This window comes from Acinonyx jubatus, chromosome D2 (genome assembly GCF_027475565.1).
Source record: "Acinonyx jubatus isolate Ajub_Pintada_27869175 chromosome D2, VMU_Ajub_asm_v1.0, whole genome shotgun sequence".
NCBI classification, from domain to species: Eukaryota; Metazoa; Chordata; class Mammalia; order Carnivora; family Felidae; genus Acinonyx; species Acinonyx jubatus.
Window position 1 is genome coordinate 69,224,001 of NC_069393.1, and position 23,176 is coordinate 69,247,176.

General features: G+C 46.9%; 2 long non-coding RNA genes across 2 annotated transcripts in view; both read right to left on the reverse strand.

The window, feature by feature from the left end:
- LOC113600302 (uncharacterized) overlaps positions 1-23,176 on the reverse strand; it is an 85,895-nt gene that overhangs the window by 7,031 nt on the left and 55,688 nt on the right. The gene's annotated exons all lie outside the window — the stretch shown is intronic.
- On the reverse strand, positions 18,039-20,306 carry LOC128312655 (uncharacterized). Its single transcript, XR_008292215.1, has 2 exons — positions 19,747-20,306; positions 18,039-19,558 (listed from the first exon to the last, which is right to left on the reverse strand). It is a non-coding gene; the product is annotated as an uncharacterized LOC128312655 (long non-coding RNA).

Genomic DNA, 23,176 nt, shown 5'->3' on the forward strand with positions numbered 1-23,176 from the left:
CCACTCTTCAGGCACTATGCGACACTCAGTCAACCCTGACATGGCAGCGGGCGGGTAATCCCACCATACTTGATCTTGACTAATCCTCTCTCTAGATTGTGTTTCCTTGCCAGGTCACAGCCGTCATCTACTTAGCATCTTCAGGATTTTTCTACCCCCTAAATGGACCCCTTGGGGGCACCACATACACGGGCAGGCTTGATCGAGAACCAAGGCGTTTGCTTATGAAACCCTTCTCCTCTTTGATTACTAAACACACTAATATTACTTAGCCAACAGAGCACTTACCATGGAGTCCCAACTCTACGCAAAGCATTTTAGTAGCGAGACCTCATTTAATTTTCACTGTTCTACGAAAGAGGCCCTTATCATTCCCACGTAGATAGGCAAAGTGAGGCTTAGAGAGGTTACGAGGCTTGCCTGTGGGGAGCTGGGATTTGAACCCAGTTCTGTCTGAGTCTGGAGCAGACCTTTTGCCCACCTCCTGAATTACTGTTCTTTGTGCTCCTGTGTTCTTGGAGCTACTCCCCTCCGGTGAGCTAGTTCATTGCTGTTTCCCAGGTTAGTTACAGCCCCCAACCAGACCGTGAATTCTCCAAGAAAGGACACTGTCTGTCTCCTGCTCTTCACCTGACCCAGGCGGCATAGTTCTGAGCCCCTTGTAGGTAGTGGGTGAAGGCTTGGTGATTGATCCGTGTGCCTCCATACAATCCCTGCACTTGAACCTGCCCAGTCGGCTCAGCAGCACACACGGCGTTGCACACAGTGGGCAATTTGGCTTCCAATTACACCTCTGCCCCCCAAATGAGAGTGGCCCTGGACGAGCAGCTTAGCCTCCCTGGGCCTCTTTACCTCTCCCGTAATTTGAAGATTTTAGCCACAGGATCTCTCCGGAGATTTCCTGCAATGAAATGCTACACTTGTAAATATAACTTCTAATAAAGGTATTGATGTGACTTAGGGCCCCAAACCTGTGATGAGGGCCCAGAGACGAAAACAGAATCTGCACACCCCAGCCTCTGAAAAGAACCATCAGGTACGGGGCCAGGGAACCACTGCTGCACTTCCTAAGAAACGGCAGACCCTTCCTCCCTCTTCCCACATTCGGTCCACGAAGGGCATGGGAAGTGGCAATGCCGCTGTGGTCTTTGGTCTTTGGGGAGGCCCAGCATCTGGGAAAAGCGGTTCCCTTCCAGCCTCATCAGGGGGGAGAGAAGAGTGCTTCTCTCTGTGGGGGTCCGACCTAAGCCAGCTTGACGGTTCACAATTGCAGGGTGGTTTTCTCAGGTAGTATCGGTAGCTTCCGACAGTTTGAGGTAGGAGGGGGTGAAGAGTCTCTCACTTCACAATCTAGAAGTACCAGTCAAATTCTGACATGCTCACTAACTTTTGTAAGCAAGCAGGCATAACAGAATAAAGCAAAACAGTCATCCAACCTGCGTGCAAACTTGATAAAGTTTGCACTCTGTCCTTGGCTTCCCTTGGGGCAAATGTGAGCGTATTCTACTGACGAGTCTCAGCCAGCTGTCCAGTTCTCACTAAGATCCCTATGATCAGGGGTGAAACAGGTGGGTGGATCTTAGGCTCAAGATGGCGATCCAGAAGGAATAGGCCGTCGAACTTTCTCGGCTCTGTCACTCTATTTGTGCAAGGGCAGAGGTGCCCATACACCATTTCTAGCCAATTGGTTCACATATTTGAACGCCACGCATATCAGCAACGTAAGAATCATTTCCAAACATTCCCATGCTCGTGAATAAACCTGTTAGTGTTGAGTTGAGGTAAAAGTATTTCCATCTGTCAAAGTCCTGGCGGAAAACGGATGGCACGCTCAAACGAGGTGATGGGAGAAAAGTTTAAGAAGGGACCTGTTGCAAAGGAGAGGTCAGAGTCAAAGCCACAGCAAAAGGAGGCACCCCAGGGTGCTCGCAGCTGTACGAGGCTTTGCCATCCTTGTCCTGAGCCTGAAGGGACACGAGAAGAGTGTCTCAGAACCCAGAGGGAGTGGTAGCCGACCACAGGTTTGCTCAACGGCAGCTGCAGCCTTCGGTAAAGGAAAGGGGACACCACCAATCTGCAACCCCGAGGGTTTGCCTGGGCTGTGGGTGGGGAAGAGGAATAAATACCCCAGCCTCTCCCTCCTTCCAGCCTGCAATCTCCTGCCGTACCTTCCACCAGCTGAACCTTATAGGAAGCCAGAGACAGGGAGGATGAGTTATTGCCTTTCATGAAGGTCAGCTCTCAGGGCCTACACACGGCAGGGTGGAGGATGGAGAATGTATCTGGAGGTCATCTAGCATAACAGGTGAAAGCTTGTAGTGACCTTTAGAGTTTTCAAATGCAAACTCACCACTGCTAGAGTGTGGGTTCCTAGTTCACGTACTCCGAGTGTCGACTAGCTTCCCAGAGTTTAACACCGACGATGTATATATCATGTTGGGTATGGTAGTGTTTGAAAGTAAATTACGGGTAGTATAACATCCTCCCTGAAGTCAGGCATCCTTGCAAATTGAGGGTACCTGCAAAGTGCAGAGACTGGCATGTCATTCTCCAATTGGATATCTGTCGTGGCAGCTGACTTGGTGATCTGTCCTCAACAGCCGACCTCCCAGAATACTGGAACAGCCTTCTTAACAGACAGCTGAGTGTCAACTCAGAAGAAGCCCTCAGAAAAAAGTGGTGTGCATCCTTTAGGATGCAGTATGTTTATCAAGTCAGAGACTCCTGTATGGCATTATGTCTCCAGAAGGAAGGCTACGCGAGTTTAGAAACCAGGGCGGGTAGAGGCAGCAGTGGCCCCACTTGCCATCACTCCTGATGACCCACTGGGGACCTTGAGCTTCCTGCCGCTGCAACTCTGGACTCTGCCTGGTTGAAGATCCTGGTCTCCCAAAGGGACCAACTCTTGGTAGGGAGCACAGCAAGGGCCCCTTTAGACTATAATTTATGACTGCCATCAGTGTGCTTTGAACTCACGCCCAAGGATCAGCAGAAGAAGACAGAAATCATTATACTGGCAGGGGCTATTGAGATTGATAATCCAGAGAACAGAGAGCTGCTTTTATATGATGGGGGCAGGGAAGAATTTGTGTGAATCCAGGCGATCTACTTGGGTACCACCTGGGACTCCTTTGCCTCCCTGTAACTACAAGTAGACATGAGCACCAACCCAAGCCTGAAAAGGGCATGTTATCAAGGATTTAGGCATCCCCAGGAATGGCGGTTTGGGTCGTACCACTAAGTGAGCCACCAAGACCTGCCAAGGTGAGAGCAGAAGGTAAGAGGCATTTAGAATGGAGAGAGGAGAAGGGAGAAGATGGGTACTGATTGTGTCCAAGGTCAAGTGCATTGAGTTGACTGTGAGAATGTGTCAGTAGACTTCAAACTACAGGGAGTGAAATCAACTTAGGGCCCCAGATGCCACCCCTGAAATCCACAGCTGGCCTTTCACAGAGGCCAGTGAATGACGTGATGGAGATTCTAAGTTGGCCCCCTTTCTGAAAGACATGAGACTCCTCTCCCAGCCAGTTTTGGCTGTCCCACCCCAACAGCCTTGTGAACCTGCCTTGGCCTGCACAGCAGTCTAGGATGCTTCCACTCAGATCAGACCTGCCTTGGGGTCTTCTCCAGCTCCCTTCTCATTTTCCCACACACGGGTGTGTTCTTTAATAGTATACTGGCATATCGAATTCTGTCTTGCAGACTGCTTATTAGGGGACCAGACCAACACAGTGACCACAAAGCCTTAGGTAAAGCCCTTCCTGCCTTCAGGTCTCACTGTCTCCTACTATGAAGTAAGGTTGCCCTCTAAAGTTCCATTTTGCCCCTAGTTTAGCTGGTCCAAAGGCTGGCCCAGAGGGACATTACGGCCAGGGCTGGGCATGGCCCTCTGGGTGAGCCAACTCTCTTAAGCCTCATTCTGAAGATTCCAGACCCTGATCTAGAGCAGAGTATGTGCATAAAGACCCTTCTGTCTTGTTATAGGATCTGTGCAGGGACAGCAGCAAGGCTCTTTTCCATACTGTCTGCGTCAGTCTTTTCCATGCAGCCACTCACCGTGCCACTGGACCACAAGTCAACCCATGGCCACCAAGGGTCATTGTACTTCTACAAGCTCTAAGTAAAGCCTACAAGTGCCATACCTGGAGACGACTTCACCCTCAGAAACATACATTCCGACTCAAGGTCTAATGTCCTCTCTGCCCCAAGATAAAGAACCAAAATAAGTCTTGGGAAAACTGTGGTTTTTGCTGAATCGAGGCCTTCAAAAATTTTTTTTTCCACCCTGGGAAAAGTAGGCTCTCCCTTGCTACTTCCAGAACAAAGGGTAACTGGTCTTTGGAGGAGAAAAGACTTATGTTCAGCTCTATATCAAAATGTCTCCTAATCTCAAGATTCTATCTGGGATAGCCTATATCTTCAAGCTTCAGTTCAAGTTCACGTCCTTTGGCTGCCCTTAACTCAGCATTTTCTCCATCGCTGACGCAGGGGGAAACATGTGCTTTGCTCTCAAAAAGAAAAAGAAAAACAAAAAAAAAAAAGAAGAAAAAGGAAGTTCACATCTCAGGGGTTGGGTTTTGTTCTAGATTAGGTACTGAATTCAGACACGTTGAGTTTCAATTAAGAAAGGCCATTTGGATTTTCTTTACCGGGCCGCCTCCCCCTCTCCTCCTCCTAGCACCATCAGTCAGCAGGCCTGCATTTTATCTGCTTCCGTGTCAGTGGCTTTCTTCCTCCGCAGAGTTGGGTCTGATACCAATAGAACCAACGCAAATGGCAGACCACAGGCGTTATGGTGAACCGATGTGTCACTCTATCATGGTTTGGGTACTTTTATTCCCCCAAGAGGCCACGTCATTCGGCAGGTGACAAACTTCTCAGCAGAAGGAGAAGAGCTGCCCAACTCAGAGAGCACCTCAAATATGGAAACCACAAGTGAAAACAGATGACAGGGGCTGAGGTGGGTTTTCCCAAAAGTCCTATGTCCTTCGGCTTCCACTGAAGCCTTGAGCAATGCATTGACCACCGAGCCCCTGGAGGTGCAAAGGCGCCATTAGGCAGCGAAAGGTCCTGGGTACAGCTTACCGTCTCTGACTTTATCCCTTGACTGTATTTCTGCCTGCCTTCCCCTGCACAATTTAGTGCTGGTGGGCTCTCAGTAAGTAGAATTATCAAGCAGTGAGCTTCCGGTTTTGCTGTTTCACAGACATACAGAACCCTAAATCTGAATAAGGGAGGCCTTATTCAAAGCAGTCACCCCGAAAGCGGCCCCCACCCCCACTCCGTTTTTAAAAACAAAGCTATAGTTGCTCCACATAATTTGAGCTTTCTTTCGGAACCACCTTGCAAGACAGTTCAAATAGCCTTGCAGGACATTGGGCTACAATGACTATACCACATCTCTGAGCAGTTTGTGAACCAGATTGTTACCCCCTTTGAAACTAGCACGTTTCTCTCATTGCTGCTTCATGGAAGGAATCATTCAATCTTCATGTTACCATTTATGTCACCATCAGGCAGTTACGCATGAGCTGCTGTGGTCCATTTCTGGTAATAGGCCAGATTGGGTTATGCAGCAATTGATAACAAATACACCTTCAGAGTGAGAGTGAGTTAGAAGTCAATGCAGCCCACTGCCCACCCCCCCAGCTCTCTGTTGGGAGACAATTCTGCATGGGTCTCTTATATTTCTGCACATCTTGTGAGCACAACCACTAACTACCTTCATTCTGGATTATTTTTTCAAGGATGTTTGCATAACCAGCAGCCTGAGAAGACGTGGTTTCTCCCTCCTGAGGAAAGAACAGATTTGCTTACAGTCTTGGAAAATAGAGATGGTGTCTCCCCAGAATAAAGACAGGCAGACTTATGATCTGGCGTAATAAAGATACTGTCTCCTTGTCAAGCCAGAGGCAGGCCTGTTTACTGACCAATGTAAAAGATTCGGCTCACGGACCTCAAGGTTTCGTTCCTATAATGAAACCCACTGTGTGTGCGGGTATGATTTGGTCCTCGTCGCATCCTTGTGGGAATTGGGGTGCAGGGAACCCTACACAAGTGCTCTGGCCACTGATGCTGCTGTGAGACATAAACATTCGTCTCGGACCTGGCAATCTTATGCCTTCCGCCGACATCGAGGAAACTGGCGGGCTGACCTGTGGGTAAAATGTCCTGCATGGTTTTTGACATCTCTGTTCCTGCAAGGAATGCTGTCTTGGTGCTAAGCAAAGCAGGCTGGAGAAAGGGAACAAGAGAAATTGTAATAACAGGCCAGTCCTATTTGGAGCCTGTATTGGTTTCCTGTAGCTTCCGTAACAAAGATCACCAACCAGGGGCTTAAAACAACAGAAATTCGTGCTCCCACAGCTCTGGAGGCCAACAACCTGAAATCAAGGTGTTAGCAGGGCCGTGCTCCCTCCAAAGGCTCTAGGGGAGATTCTGTTCTTTCGCTCTTCTCCCTCCTGGCTTTTGACATTCCTTAGCTCTGACTCCTCTACTCCGTGCATCTTTCCTCTGTGTGTCTCTTATGAGGACCCTTGTCGTTGGATTTAGAACCCACGTAGATAACCCAGGATGATCGCAGCTCAAGATCCTCAGCTTAATTACATCTGCAGCGATCCTTTTTTCCAAATAAGGCAACATTAATAAATTCTGTGGGTTAAGAAGTAGGCATGTCTTTTTGAGGGATACCATCCAGCCCATCACATGAGCCCAAATTCACATCACCTGGATGGTCAAAAAAAAATCTGAAGCTTCTAATATAATTTAAAGGGGTTCTGAACTGGTAGAGTTTTTAAGTGCCTGGCAGAAGCAAACACAAATCCTCTTTGAAAAAAATGCCTCTCCAACCTAGGTCTCAAAACAGTCCTACAAATAATTTCCCAAGGAAAATGAGCAGGTCATGGTAAAATAAATAAGTAAATAAATAAATAACCAAGTTGCAAGAAAACAAGGCACTGTGAATGAAAACCGCAGAAAAAGATTTACATGGGCTATTCTAGGAAAAAGGTGTTGCAATGTAACTAAAATACTAATGCCAAAATAACCTCCCCACCCAGCTACCGGCATTTTTAACCAGGGACCCAATGCTTCCCTAGAGATCTGTGGCTGGGTCTCAGGGATGGCTGAATATCCTTTGCTGTTTTGTACAGACATTTTTCTATGTGTATATATTTTTTTCTTGGGAGAGAATTCATAGATTTCATGAACCTGTGATTAAATTTTAAAACAGTATCTAACCCAGGAACAATTTTAGATCTATTCCAGGTCCACCATGCACCAAGTAGAAGCTAAAGGCACTTTGGAAGATGTGGAAGATGGCTGAGTTACTGCCTTCCAGGAAGAACTTTTAAATCATAGAAAGTAAGATGCTATGAAATTCGAAATTATGTCTATTCTTATCACGGTCATTCCTCAATGAGGATGAGTTCCTCGGTGACATGGGAATCATGAAAATCCCACTCGGGATTTCCAGAAGACCAGCACTATCGATCTTGGAATTAACATAATAGTAGAGATTGTTGGTTATGAAAGGGATGCAAAAGAAATACCCCACATCCTGAAAGAATTTTTGTTTGAAATCACTACATGAAATCAACCTTAGGAAAACAATGCTAAAGTAACAGTGTTTTCACTTTTAGGTCCTGCTCATTTCCTCCTTCCTACCTTCTTCCGTGTTATTTCACTTGGAAGGCTTTCCCTCATCCCACCCTTTATCTTTTCATAGTCCATCCCTCTTCAATGTCAAGTTCAATCCTCATTATGAAGCCTCAAGCCTCCACGAAGTCTTTTCCAGATTCTTGGGCCAGTGCTGCTTGCTGGCTTAATTCCTAGCTTTCTGTCTCTCTTTCTTTGTCTCTCTTTCCCTTGAATGCCCATAGCTTTCAGAGTTTTGCTCATTTCACAAATATTTCATTTAAATGCCAGATTTAGCATTTGTTTTAATTCAAAACGCCCTTGGTTGCATAAGAAAGTCCACTTAAATTAGCTGAAGCAAAGAGAGGAAGAGGGAAGAGAAAGAGAAAAGAAGAGAGAGAGAGAGAGAAATGGAGAGAAAGAATTTATTGGACCTCTGAACCAAATACCAGGAAGAACAAGAACAAGGGTGGAGCCCACCTTAGGCTTTTAGGAGCCAGAGCTGTCGAGCTTCTTTCTCAGTGTCTTGTCCCCACTTCTGTATTTTATTCTTTCCACCACACGATGGAGGACATGGCTGCCGGCAACAGAAACTCATAACCCAGCAGCTCCATGATCAGAGACAACAAAGGGGTCTGCTCCCTTTCAGAGCCATTGTTAAAAATTTCAAAGAAGAACTCTTACTGACTCTGTTGTGTCACACGTTCACCTTTGACTCAATCACTCTGGCGAGGGAGTTGAGGTCCAATGATGAACCTATCCTGGGTCACGCAAACTCTGCTGCGGCCTGAGATGTCTCTTATAAGAAGGGAGGCAGGGTTGTTAGACAGCAAGAACATATCCTATACTGATTAATATTGACCTGCCTTTAAGTCTTATGTAACTGTAATAAGCTCTTTAGAGAGTTTGTCTTATTTTACGAGAGGAGTCAAACATTGCCTTTCGTACTTACTCCATTCTTTGAGAAACTGCCTGGTCCACAGACCTTACTGCCTAGGAACCTACATTTTGAACCAGCTGATACTGACCTCTATCCTCCACCTCAGCCGATGATCAAAGTAGACATCAAACCCAAGGACAGTCCATCTTCTGGTGGGCTCAAGACATATGACCTACTACAAATGGATGACCTAGTTAATTGGTTTTCTCTCTCTCTGCCTTCCTCCCTCCCTTCCTTGCAAGAATTTGAGCTAATAAATTAGGCTACCCTAGTTTATTAACTGACTTGGTCAGCTAGTGGTGGAAGCTAAAACCGAAAGGTCAAAATGGAGAAGAGGTTGAAAAGATCGTGATGGGTGCAATCCAGAGATATGGGGAAAAACACTGGAAAAGCAGAGGCACCAGAGGAACCAGTTGAGAGCAGGCCTGATAGAAGCAGGCACACAGAGTTAGCTGGTCATTGAAATGGTGGAGCATAAAGTGAAGACCCATGAACTCACTAAACAAAAATACAAGAAGGACTTCCTTTGGGCCACACTTTGGGTTGCTTATGGGGACACAGCTGTGAATAAGATGAATGCCTTTCTTATACCTTAGCAGGAGGGCAGAGCTCAATAAAAAGCACACAGTACACACATTTCCAGGGAGAGGTATGAGGAGGAAGAAACCTGCTGTTGGCATACCTAGCATGAACCCACAGTCATCTCCCCTCTCCATTCTCTGTGACACTCAGTGCTCAGAGCCCTGTTCTTGGATGTCCGTGAAATTTTGCCAGAGGAATCCTTATCTGAGCTCAGCTGAATAGGTCTCTGTTACATGCAATAAAGACAGTCTCCTCTTCTATTCTTTACCTCCAGCAGCACAGGAAGAAGTCAATAATTATGGGCTGTTGGGTGGTTTGAAGCAGCGCAAATTGACTTCATACAAAGGCCTACTCCCTGGAATCTTGGGCACAGGCAATTTTACGGAGACGGAAGGGGAAGGACTTCTAGTTGCATCAGCTTGCTGCCCCAGCTTCTGCCCCAGTGCACAAATTCTAACACCACGACATCCTATCCATTCAGGGCTCTTGGGCTGTTACAAGTCCAAAACTATTTTGTGGGCCTTGGTCTTTCTAGAATATGAATTAGAAAGACCAGGATTTCCAGTGGAATGCATGCTACGTGCTCAAACAGGGAAAAGATGAGCTGAGGTCAAAGAAAAGCTCCTGAATGGGACATGGCCCAGTGACAACAGAGAAGTGTATGCAGCCCTTTGGGGTGCAGGGATGGGGGGGCGCTCACGCTACTGTCACCTTAGGGCTCTAAGGCAGACTGCAGTGGATGCATGCTATTTCTGCCCATGTTGCTCCCAGCTACATGACCCAGTCAATTTCCAGCCCCCCCCACCCCCTTCCCACCCTCTCTGTGTGCTTATAAAGTAGCGCATATTGGCTTCTATCGCTTGCTACCATAAGAGTCAGGAAGGTTCGATTTGGTTCTGGCTCTGCCTTCAGGAATCACACGCTTTCATTTTTTTTTTTTTTAAACGTTTATTTATTTTTGAGACAGAGACAGAGCATGAACGGGGGAGGGTCAGAGAGAGGGAGACACAGAATCTGAAACAGGCTCCAGGCTCTGAGCTGTCAGCACAGAGCCCGACGCGGGGCTCGAACTCACGGACCGCGAGATCATGACCTGAGCCGAAGCCGGCCGCTTAACCGACTGAGCCACCCACGCGCCCCTCACATGCTTTAACAAAGGAAGCCTAGGAGCCCTGTAAGTGGAAGATCCCATGGGATTAACAGAAGCTGACTTCCTTATGGAGAGAGTCTTACCCAGATGCCATTGCCTTACGCGTGAACGTGGGGCCTGCGCAGGCTCTCTAGACCACATGTTGACTTAAGATTAAGTTGCAATGGTATACTCTACCTAAGAGCTATTTTGATTGAAAGAACAAACTAAAAAATAATTATTATTATTATCATAGCTCATTTCCTTCACTGAGTTATACCTTTCTGTGAAGGCGACTTGAAAACAAGAATCTCCCTTTTGTGTGCAAATGGAAATGAGATCCGAGAATAGTGCACACTATGGGTCATAGCTTTTGGCATTTCCCTGTTCGTTGCCTTTATGGCTCTCAAAAGAACAGGGCGCTCACATTTTTCTTTGTTTACATCACAATTCCTTTATCAGTGGTTTCCTTTAAAAAAAAAAAAAAGATGTCGTTCGGTTTTCTTTATCTATTTTTAAAGAGCCCCATTCATCTCAAAAGCAGCTTGCCACTCTGCTGACCACAAAGTTTCCACCCTTGCTAGCATGGTCCAACCTCGCGTTAGCTCCTGGCTGTCTTTCTCTCTCTGGCCTCTCCAGGCATTTTCACGTGGACAGAGTGTGAAGGGCCAGGCCCTTAGGAAGCCACACAAACGCTCTGACGCACCGTCTTGCAAAATTTCCCAGGGACCCATGCGGAGTGAAAAGTCCAACCTTCATTCTAGCCTGCATGAAAGAGCGCAGCGGTCGAGGACAGTGACCCGCGTGCCCTGGACGACCCCTCCTGTGACCAGTAAAGGCCCTTTACTGTAAGAACTGCAGGGGCCGCCGGGGGAAATGCTTGTCCGGCCTCCTGGGGAACCCACAGCCCAGGTCTCCTGCCTGCTGCTGAGCAGGGCCGGAAGTCCAAAGGGAGCCTGTTCCAACTCCACCGCCAGGCCACTCGAGGCCTGCAAAGCCATTCCAGTGCTCCATGGAAGAACATAGAGCGGCCATTGTCATGGAAAATTTGCCTGGGCAAAGCCCCAGAGAACATACTGCTGGATGTCATCCTGTTCTCCCTGCGCAAGGGCATGTGTTAGCGTTTTCCCAGGTTCACACTATCCATCTCCTACTTTTAATCTCCCCCACCCCTGCCCTGGGTTCATTGATCACCGTATTTTCTCCCAGACGCACCCAGGAGAGGCAAAGCTCCTCTGGCGGCCGTGAAGGGCAGGGACAATCCGAGGACCGAATCCAGCCGCCTCCTATCTGCCAACGCTCCATGGAAAGCACATCTCTGCACCAGGTCAGCCGACTGATCTGGCTCCCCTTCCAGGTTTGCCTCTCTCTCTCCATCAAATGTCTACTTTGCCCAAGATCCCCCTTCAGCCTGATAACACAGAATAAGGCCACTGTCTGGTTGTCCCCCTGAGGCCTCTCATGCAAAGCCAAGCCTGCTGACATTCTGCATAATACCTTCCTCAAGGAAGGCTGCAGTTTCCCCCTCCATTCCTATGCAAAACACGGACCTTGCCAACAGCAAATTGTTCTGACCCATGAGAGCCAGGACAACTTTTTTTGTAAGCCTCTCATCAATTACTTTTTATTTTCCAAGCGGGCCACGCCCTGTGGAACAGGACTAGAGCCGAACTAGGCTCAGGGACTGTCCTGGCAGGGTGCTAAAAGAAAAAGTCTAAGCTCTCCCCACCAGCTCCCCTACCGAGGGGGCCTCACAAGCCACAGCAAGGATTCATCTGAACGCTGTCATGTGTTGGCATCTCAGGCTGAATTTTCCAGGACACAAAGGCATGAGGTGTTCCATCATCTTGATCATTTTTATGGCCGGTGGGGAGGTAGACGGGAACAAACAATTGGATGCACCGAGCTATGGAATAAATGAAACGGTAAAACACTCGTGATCAAGTAAGTCCTGGATCAAAGTAATTGGCTCTTAGGGGTGGAAAAAAAAACAAAAACAAAACTGGCTTTCCTCAAAATAAGAAAGGAAGGTGGAGGCTCCAGCAATGGGTGTAAAAGTGAGTCTTTCCCAGGCTTGAAGAAGCTTCCAATATTTCCCATTAACCAGCCGATGCTCAGGAAAAAGTGTCATCTAAGAAGTTGACTGTGGGTTACAAACCAGGGGGAAATATTGGAAGGAAGTAAATGAAAGTATGCACACCAGTTTGTGCCATAATGATGGGATTACTGGGAGTTGTTTTCATTTCCCTATTTTCCTAACTTGCTATATACCATAATAATAATATTTTTTAGTTTCTTAGGAGAACCCCCCCCCCTTTTTTTTTTAGCATGCTAGCCACCCAAACACCCAGTTAAAAATTTAGCACTCATCCTTGACTCCTTTGTTTTCCTCTGCTTAAATATCTCAACGCACGTGTACTCTCTTCTCTGTCTCTACCTTCTGGTCCCTAGGGCCCACTCAGTGCCAAGTCAGCCCTCGATCTGGTCATTGACATCCTCCCCTAAATGGCGTCCCCACTGCTGGTCTCACTAAGCATCCCATTCATCCAACAACAGCAGCCAGGGTGACTTTCTAAAATAGAAACCCCAGTCACGTCACATTCCTGCTTAACTTCTTCAACAGCTCCTCGTGGCCTCCAGGAGACAATTTAAATTCCTTTCTGTAACATGCAGGGCTCTTCGAAAACAAACCTGCCCCGCTCTCCCACCTCAGCTCTCATTCCCCAACAAACATCCCGGTGGCCACTACCATTGGGGGTCCTCCGGGTGTCTCGTCCCAACAATAGGCATTTACCCAAGACATTGCCTTTGCCTGAAACGCCCCACCTCCCCCGTGGGCAGCCTCCCAAGGCCTCCATGGAGCTCAAGCATCCCACGCTTCCTCACCCAAGGAAATGCCGACGGCCATGTACTCTTTGTCATGACACTGAGCCTGTCCGCGTCACAACACTGGGCACACGGCTTCAGAGCTACTCACGCCTGTATTTATCTCTCTTGCTAGCATGTGGCCTCCGGGAGGGAAGGGACCCAATTTGATTCCTTTCTGGATCCTCAGTACCTGGCTTCTATAATACTTGGTAAAGGTGAGAAGTTTGGTAAATAATTGTTGATTTCAGAAAAGGAGTCAGTCAAGGAATTAAAATGTGGCTTTCTGCCATAGTTGTTCTATTATTTAGAACTGTGCATCCACTTTACCACAATTAGAAATTTTTTTTTAAAATGATATTGTCTAGGGGCGCCTGGGTGGCGCAGTCGGTTAAGCGTCCGACTTCAGCCAGGTCACGATCTCGCGGTCCGTGAGTTCGAGCCCCGCGTCGGGCTCTGGGCTGATGGCTCAGAGCCTGGAGCCTGTTTCCGATTCTGTGTCTCCCTCTCTCTCTGCCCCTCCCCCGTTCATGCTCTGTCTCTCTCTGTCCCAAAAAAAAAAATAAATAAACGTTGAAAAAAAAATGATATTGTCTAAAATACTCTAGAAAAGCCAAATCGTATCAAATGCCTACTGGTTCCCAGATTCTAGGCTTTTTTCTTTTTTTTTTTTTTATCTCTCCCACTGCTTACACTCTCCTCCACTCCCCGTCCCAGCCCCGAGCCCCCTTCCACTGGCCAAGAGGTGTTTGCAAGGACAATACGAAAGGGAACCTAGAGGAGTTTTGTTGTCTGAGCTTTTCTCTTAAACGTTTATTTATTTATTTTGAGAGAGAGTGTGCACATACCCATGTGAGCAGGGGAGGGGCAGAGAGAGAAGGAGAAAGAGAAGCCCAAGCAGCTGTCAGCGAAGAGCTCAACACAAGGCTCCATCCCGTGAACCGTGAGATCATGACCTGAGCCAAAATCAAGAGTCGGATGGTTAACCGACGGAGCCACCCAGGCGCCCCTTGATGTCTGAGTTTTAGCATAGCTGTGCTCAGGATCTCACTGGCAAAAGAGTATAGGTGTCAACATTGTATTACAGGAGGGCGTCCCTGTTATAGAAGTATCCACCATAATTACAGAAGCCCTAACTCAATCTCTTCGTGCAGGTACAGGTCACTCAACTCCTTGACAGAGGATGACATGAACTTACAGAGAAACTTGAAGCCAAAATGGCGGAAGCTTCTGCCAAACGAAGATTAGCTAGAAATGTAGGCAAAACATCCCTGAAATTATAATGTGAGTTGGAAATGAAGAGTGTGCTTACGCACAGCAAAGAGCCCAGAGTCCGGGTTCTTGCCCATCCGTCCATTAGCCGTGTGTCTTGACGTGAGTCACCCATCCTTAGAGTACCTCAGTTTCCTCAGTGTAAAATGAGGAGGAATGGGAGTTAGTTATCCCATGAGAGCCTGTGAGATTGTTTCATAGCACCGAAAGTCTCTGCGCTTGAAAGTGAAAAGGCAAGAGCCTGGGCTGTGGACGGAGAGGGCTGGCATTCCACGTTTGAGTGCATACCCTTGGGCAGATCGCCTGAGCTCTTTGAGCTTTGGTTTTCTCATCTGAAAAATGGAGTTTATAAATGGAACTTCCCGAGCTGTTGGGAGGCCTAGACAGCCGCACATACGTAGTACACGCGATTACTATTGGGTTTGGAGACCACAGGGCATAGTTTGTGCACATCACAGGATAGAGGCCCATCTGGTTTCAAATACCAGTTCTCTTGTGTCACCGTGGGCCCCTAGGTCTGCTTCATACTTTCTCTGAGCCTCTGTCTGTTCCTGTGACAAACGAAGATAACGGTTGTAAGGAACCCCCAGGGTCGTTGTGAGGATTAAATAAAATTGATGTAAATAAATACATGGAGGGGAAGTGCTCAAGATCTGGCAGGCGATACCTTCACCCCTTTTCCTGTCTAACAGGTGCACCAGACCAGGTGCTTACCCCCACTTACGCTTCTTCTCAGCTCCTTCCCCCTGAGGTCTTCAGGGTCCCTCCTTCCCATCCTTCCAGAGGGAAGAGGGAAGCAAGGTCACGGGCAACGGGAGAGGGACCCAAGGTGACCTTGGAGGCAGAGAGAAACCCCGCCTGGAACTCATCCGCTCTCAGTGCCCGCCGGTTCACCCCGCCTAACCTCCCTTGGTTTCCGAAGCTTAAAATAGCCTGAACCGGTGTGGCCACATTTTAGTGTGCCACTCGGAGAGAACCCCTAGGGTGTTTGCAAAGTCAGCTCTGCACTCCTCACTAGCCGAGCGCCAGCTATGAGTTATTCATACACACCAGGCTCCACCAGGTCTGCCACGAAAATGCGTTCTGAGTGCTTTTCTGCTTAAGGCCCCTCTACAGGCAGCTGTACTTGCTTAGAGGGGTCAGGCCGATCGGCTTCTTTAACAAACTGGGACTGTGAACCCCTACCAGCTGCTGGGCAGAGGAAAGGGCTGACAGGCTCTAAGTGGAGGCCAGGAGCACATGACGGGAAAAAGCCCGCAATGGGTGTCAGGTGTTCTAGACCCAGCTCTGCCCATCCCTGTTGTGTGACCTTGACCAGGTCGCCTCCCCTCTCCGGGCCTTTAAAGAGGGGTCACGGAGACCGGGTCATTCTAGATCTCTCAAACTGGCTCGGCTCTCCAAGACGGCAGACCTTAGCCGATGTCCGGATGGCTTCCAGCAGCTCCAGAGGAACTCTACGCATGTTCACATCCGGCGGGAAACAAAGAGAGCTCTTCTTCCCCCTCTTTGGCCAAACCCAAGTCCTGACTCTTGTTGTGTGAGTTGGGCTATGTGCCCATCTGGTGGGAGGTCACAGGAACGGGCCCTCAGAGCCCATTCCGACCCCTTCTAGGAACGCCCCCCTGGGCTGCAAAGGCTACAACCCGAACATCTATATCCCCAGCCTCTTGCTCAGCTCCGCAAAATAGCAGCCACCCGTCAGCTATCCTGGCGAGAGATCTGGAAGGCAGCAGCGACAGAGGTACCACTTTCCTGCTGCTTTGGCCGCAGCTCCCGGACAAGAACAGCTGTTCCGCATACACTCTCTAGCTTCACGGCTAGTTCAGAAGCTTCTCAGGCCTGGACCGTAACCACTGGGGACATTCTTGAATACGATGGTTTGGGCGGTGGGGGCTGCTTCCTCTCCATCTTCTTACTTGATCTCTGATGAGCCTGAGCATCTTCCCTGGAGACCCAGTTAGAGCCTACTCCTCCGGCCCTTCCGGGGACCTTATGAGCACCCGTTCCCCAGTAGAAAATGTATCTCTGCTCAAAAATTTCCAGAGTCATTCCTGTTTCCTGTATTCAACTCCTGACTGGAGTACCACCCCTGAGCCAGTCACAGGGCCGGGAGGGAAAGGACTGTGCTGAGCGCCGGGGCCTTGGGCACGGGCTCACCCATGAAGTCTACGCTAGTCAGTTCTGCAAAAAGATACACACTGAGAATAATTTCCTGAAATTACTACTAGTTTAGTATTGCCAAATTACCTAATAATGATGAAATTACGATTATAGAAGGAAAGACGGAATCGACATCGAGCAATCGGAAAACAACAAATGTCCACTACATGTTCCAACCCAGACGCCAGGGTAAGAGATCCTGGAAGACATAAACGGAATAGTGGAAGGTATCAAGATTCGAGAAGCTCAGGCCAAAGTTGGGGTGCAGGAGACACTGACGGGACCGTGCCAAGATCCTCTCCATTTCCCTTCCCGTCTCCCGTGTCCAACACCTGGCCCTGCGTCTCTGCTTTTGGCCTGCACCCGTGGCTCACTCCGGAAGACTACTCTGTGTGACTGTGCTCACAGAGAACCGGGGTCACCTGGGAACTCACTTGGTCGGGTTGGCCCTTGACCAATGAGTGACAGGTGCAGAGAGACGGAAGGTGAGCTCTCCTGGCCCAGGTGTGGACTGACTCTGAGGTGTAACTGGCATTGCAGGGCTCCTCTGCGGACTCTGGCTGAGGGAGGGACTTAACAGAAGAGCACATCTATACTTGGCTTCTCCCACTCCTTGTCCTGCTCCCCCAAGTCCCTGGGAAGACTTCTTTTGTAAGTCATTTGCACATGAATCCCCTGTCTCAGGGTCTGCTTCTGAGGAACCCAGACATACTGAAATGGTCAGAGGTATTCGCACCTATGAAACCCTTAGTTTTTACTCTGCCTCACTTGCAATGCGACATGGTCAACATTGATTCGGGATGCAAAATGGTGTCCCCCTTTATAGAAAAGAGATCATCACATGGGGAACATCCGTAATTCCTTCTTTGCCCTTCGACCAAGGTTATGGCTGTGCAAACCTAGGAAAGAATCCATTAATCTTGGTTTTATTTTCACTGTTCCTTGATTAGAAAATGCTAATGGTTACCAGAGGGGTCCACTTAAACCCCAAGTTCCTAAACAAGTATTTGAGGAAAGAACAATTTTCCTGACATTCACTTACAAAAAAAAAAAAAAAAAAAAAGACCACTCCGGTGAAGAGAGGCACCCTAAGGTACAGGAACTTCTTGGCAGCTCTGGTCCCACTGAGTTTCCTGAGGAAGGGGGACATAGGACAGGCAAGCCATGGGGAGCAGGTGGAAGGATGTATAAGAGGTCTCCTTTCTGGTCTGCTGCTGACAGATGAGGTGAGCCGCCATCACGGAACCATAGGACCTCTCTGAGTCCATTTCTTCATCTACTGAAATGGTTGCCTCACGGGTCCTTCCTAGCCCTAAAGTTCTCTATCCCCTCCAGGAACAATGTCCAGACGGCTCCGTGGCGCTCAATTTTAACATGGCATATTTAGCATTTTTTTCATAGAAACCAAAGGGGAGTAGAAGCAACTTATTTTTATTGTGTCCTTTTATTTTTCTAAGAAGTAAGCACACTCATCGCACGACAAGCAGGTACATAAAACCGAAAGGCTGACCTCACAGCATCCAAGATGAACCAAGACCTCAGCCAAGATGAACACTGGGAATTTTCTTCTTACGCAGCTGTGTGAGTGTCCAAATCAGTAACATCTTTGTCTTGGACCCATGCGACACACAGTCTCTCTACCTCCCACCAGGAGGGACCATTATTTGGGGGTTGGTTATATTGTAAGAAAATCTCTACTTGCCAAATTGGAGGTTGGGTAATTACAATTCCAGGACTCCATGTAGGTGGTTGCTTCAAAGGCTTTCATTTATTGCTGCTTAGTGTAGAAGAAACCTCATTTATGTCATTTCTTTTTCTCTCAGGGAAGCTAAGAGCTCAGCACAGCTAATGTACTACGTATCACTGACTTTAATATGGCTCTAGGCAACTTAACGCTAAAGCAATTTGATGATTTGATATTACAAAAGGCATCTATTTTTACTGAGAATGGAAGATCAACCACTCAAGCGTCCATCAGAAAATGATGTAGCTGCTAAAAAGCATTTTTAAAGGGAGGAAGAGAAAGAGAGAGAGAGGATGGGAAGGAGGGATGGAGGGAGAGAGGGAGAGAGGGAGGGAGAGAGAGAGGGAGAAAGAAAAGGAAGGAAGGGAGGGAGGGAGGAAGGAAGGAGGGAAGGGAGGGAGGACAGATAAGTTTATACATGCTGCTGAATTTTAACCCTAGGCAGACTAGCCTGACAATATCCAATAGAAATATAATGTGAACCACATGTGTAGTTGAAAAGTATCTAGTAATCATACTAAAAAAATGTTTAAAAAAATAGTTGAAACTCTTTCTCTTAAAATTTTTTTTAATGTTTATTTATTTTTGAGAGAGAGAGCAAACAGGGGAGGGGCAGAGAGAGGGAGACACAGAATCCAAAGCAGGCTCCAGCTCTGAGCTGACACAGAGCCCAACGTGGGGCTCAAACCCACAAACGCGAGATCACGACCTGAGCCAAAGTCGGATGCTCAACCGGCTGAGCCACCCACATACCCCAGAAACTCCTTTTAATGACATATCTTATTTGACCTAATACACCCTAGCCTCACCTAATATATTTGAAATGAAAAGGCCATTTCAACATGTGATCAAGATAAAAATTATTAGTAAGTCATACTGCATTCTTTCTTTCCCTGCTAACTTTTCTAAATCTTCATAGTTCAGTGTGGTTTCTTGCACTTGGAGCACAGCTCGACTTGACTCGCCTCGTTTCAAGTGCTCAGCCATCACGTGTGGCCATAGCGTCCAACAACACAAGTCTGGTCTCTGCCTGTGCTCTCAACTACAACTCCTTGCAGAGAGGACGCCAGTGATCTGTCATCATCAAGTCAGCTGGTCTCTTCTCACAAGCCTCCTCTGAGCTCTCTTTCAAGCCGTTGCTCCTTAAGGAACATTTGATGGCCTTCTCCTTGACACTTTTCGCTCCCGTGGTTTACAAACCCTATGTTCCTGGGTTTCTCCTATCCCTCTACTGATGTGCTCACAGAGCTCTCGCGGCCCTCAAAGCAGAAACTGTCCAGCTGTCAAACTACCTCTTTCTCTCTTCTCTCTCACTCATCCCCTCTCTCCCTCCCTCTCTCTCTTTCCCTCCCTTTCTCTCTGCACAGCTCCCAAAGCCAGGCTCCCAGGTTGGACCTGGCCCCTCAGTTCCAGTCACACATCCTCAGTTGCCCAGGTGCCTCGCACCCCTCAGCTCCTGAGAGCAAATGTTCTAGACCAATCCTACCTTCTCCTCCTACCCATGCCGGCTTTTTCCCCCCAACATCTCTGTTTCTTTTCCTGTCAGCATCACTACTGAACAAATAGTTAATGAGTACCTACTATGTGCCAGCCGCATGGATAAGTCAAACAGAAATATGTCCTCATGAAGCTGACATTCTAGTGAGGACAGTCAGATGGTAAAACATAATAAATAAAGTAAAATATATAGTATGTTAGAAGGTGAGAATCACTGAGGAGAAAAATACAGCAAGAGAAGGGGAATGGGGAGTTTAGGAGAGGGGAGGTTTTCTGTCTTTCCTCTAATCTTCCAAATCTGTAGTATCATTTTGTTATTAAAACAAAGTGTTGGGGTGCCTGGGTGGCTCAGTCAGTTAAGTGTCTGACTCTTGGTTTTGATCTGTTTATGAGTTCAAGCCCCTCACTCTCCTCCCCTCCCCTGCTTGTGCTCACTGTCTCTCTCTCTTTCTCTCCCTCACAATAAGTAAATTTTAAAAATGGTTTTTAAATAAACAAATCAAGTGTTTATAATTCTTTAAAATCACTATCATTCATCCTGGGTCATCAACGATCAGACAAGCAATTTAACCTCTTTGAGCCTGTCTCCTCAGCTATAAGAAGGGGAAAGGATTCTTACCTCATAGGGTTGTAGTGAGAATTAATATGAGATTGTGCACGTAAGATATTAGGTATGGAGACTGGCTCATGGTAGCTGCTCAATAAAATGCAGAAATGATGCCGATGATGTTGATGATGATGGTGATGGCGATGATGGTGATAGTGGCAGTGGGTGAGAAAAAAATTATGACTTCCAATGAGCTAAAAATGAAGTGCTAAAAGAGAGGGTTCTGTCCAGGTGGCTGGGAGACCATACCTTTCAGAGTAAGGTCATTGAGTTTTCCCTTCATGTGACGCTATTCACAAAAGCAAAGGTCACTGACATTTTCATAGCAGGTTCCAGGCACATCAATCATTCATTCCCACACGTGAGACTTTGAAACAGACAAGTTTCATACTGGGAGTACAGATGACTAAAAAGAGAAAATTCCAGTTAGCCTGGCTCTTTTGTGTTAGACCGTGTAAAACTCGTTTTGTGGACGCATGGGTAGTTTTTTGTTTGTTTGTTTTTGTTGTTGTTGTTGTTTTTTTTTTATAGAGGAGCAAATCTTTCCCAAAATAATTTCGGGGCTTTCATTTGTATATTGTAAAATAACTCAGGTTTATTGTAGCAAATTTGGAAAACACATAAAAAGTGAAAAGACAATGAAATCGCACATAATTCCACTATTTAGGGATAAGAGCTGTGTACATTTTGAGGTACACTTCTCTGATCTCTTTTCTTTTTTCTTTCCTAATAATTGTAGGGGAAATACAATGCATCCTCTTTTCACTACGCTACTGTTTAGTATTAATTTATTAATTTAAATTCATTTTTCTCTGATTATCGACGGCAAGGATGAAATAGTGCCCATTGCCTTTTATGTAAGAGATGACAGTACACTATTCGTTACTTTCTATTTCTTCCAACCATTCCCAGCTGTGATTTATTACTAGGGGATTTGGGCTTAAATTATTATTACTAATAATATTTATCTTCTATCTCAATAATTGTTTTGATATTTACGTGAAGTTTTATAACCACATTAGGAATAATTCTTTAGATTTATGTGTATTTCACTGCTCACATAATTTGACATCCACATACTTATACTGGGTCTTCCCCATTCTTAAGTCATTTGTTTGGCTTCATCTGCTAACTGACTGGAATTCTTCTTTGGGGGACTTTTTTTTTTTTTTTTTGAGGCAGGGCATGTAGGTAATTGACTTTCTGAGGTCTAGAATCTGATAATGTCTTTGTGAACATTAACCTGGCTGAATATCGGAATTATCGGTTCGTAAACATTTCTCCTAAAAATTATGTCGATGCTGTTCAGTGACTCCCTTTGTTTCATGAAATAGAAGAGAAATCTAAAGGCACACCGATACATATTCATTTGTATTCAATCTGCCTGGAAGCTTACATATTTTGTTTTTGTTCTTTACCCTTGAAATTCAAAAAATTCATGAGGGCACATCCGTTGGTTTAAGTAATAAGTTCTGCGTGCTACTTAATGACCCTTTCCCATCCCTTGTCTATAGTAATCTAAGGTCACCCTGTTTGATAGCGGGGTCACAGCTAATGGATTTCAGTGTCTGAAATCCAAGAAAACCCTGGGCTTTTCAAATAATGGCATTGAAAACCAGTAAGCTGTGGTGGTCGGAACACAGTCTTTGGGGCAGCTCTGCGAATGGTCAGCTGTACGACCTTGGATGTGTTACCTGATTTCTCTCCAAGCCTCGGTTTCCTCCCCTACACGTGGGGACAGGAAAACCTCCTTGCAGATTTGCTGGGAAGATTAGACAAGGCAAAACAACAGGCCCACCATAAATCATATCTGCTATTCTGGAATATGAGAAGACAGATTCTTCTCCAAGCCAAGACCACAGAAATTTGGTTCAAGAAAATGCCAGATTCTGTCTTAGGAGTCAGAGTGGCTCCTCTTACTAACTGGAAAGGGCCTTGGAGAAGTGGCTCCACCCATGACAGATGAAAATATCCTAGGGAGCAGGGTGTTGCCAAGGGGGAGAGTGAACACCAGCTCAAATACAGCTCCAGGATTGTGAACTTGAGCTGTGAGAAGAGGGGAGGGAAGAGAAATGTTGTTTCTCTCTTGGTCACTGGCATAGGCCTCTCAGCTCTGTCTTGGGCACTCCTGTTGTCTTTGTCCCTTTCACGGTGACTCAGAACTTTGGACACGGTGGTGTCAGTGGAGCCCATGAGGTCGTTAAACCTTGCCACCTAAACAGCACGGGCCACAGGCCAGCAGCTTCAGCATCACCCAGGAGCTCGTCAGAAACGTAGGAGGTCAGGTCTCACCCTGGAGTCACTGAATCAGAATTTGCATTTTAACAAGACCCCCCCAGGGGAGGCACATGCCTGTCAAAGTTTGGGGAATTCTAGTCTAGGCCCACAAGTTTCTCAGAGCTGAAGTCTTAGGTGGCTTCTTGGCCACTAACCAACGATTCTATTTGCATCCGTTTTTTAAAAAAAAATTACTTCGTTAACATACGGTGTGATATCGGTTTCAGGAGTAGAATTCCGTGGTCCATCACTTACATACAACACCTTAGTGCTCATCACGACAAGTGTCTTCCTTAATACCCATCCCCTATCTAGCCCTTCTCCCACCCACCTCCCTCTGTCAACCCTCAGTTTGTTCTCTATCATTAAGAGCCTCTGAGGTTTGTTTCCCTTTCTTCTCTTTTTCCCTCCCTTCCCATATGTTCATCTGTTTTGTTTCTTAAATTCTGCATATGAGTGAAATCATAT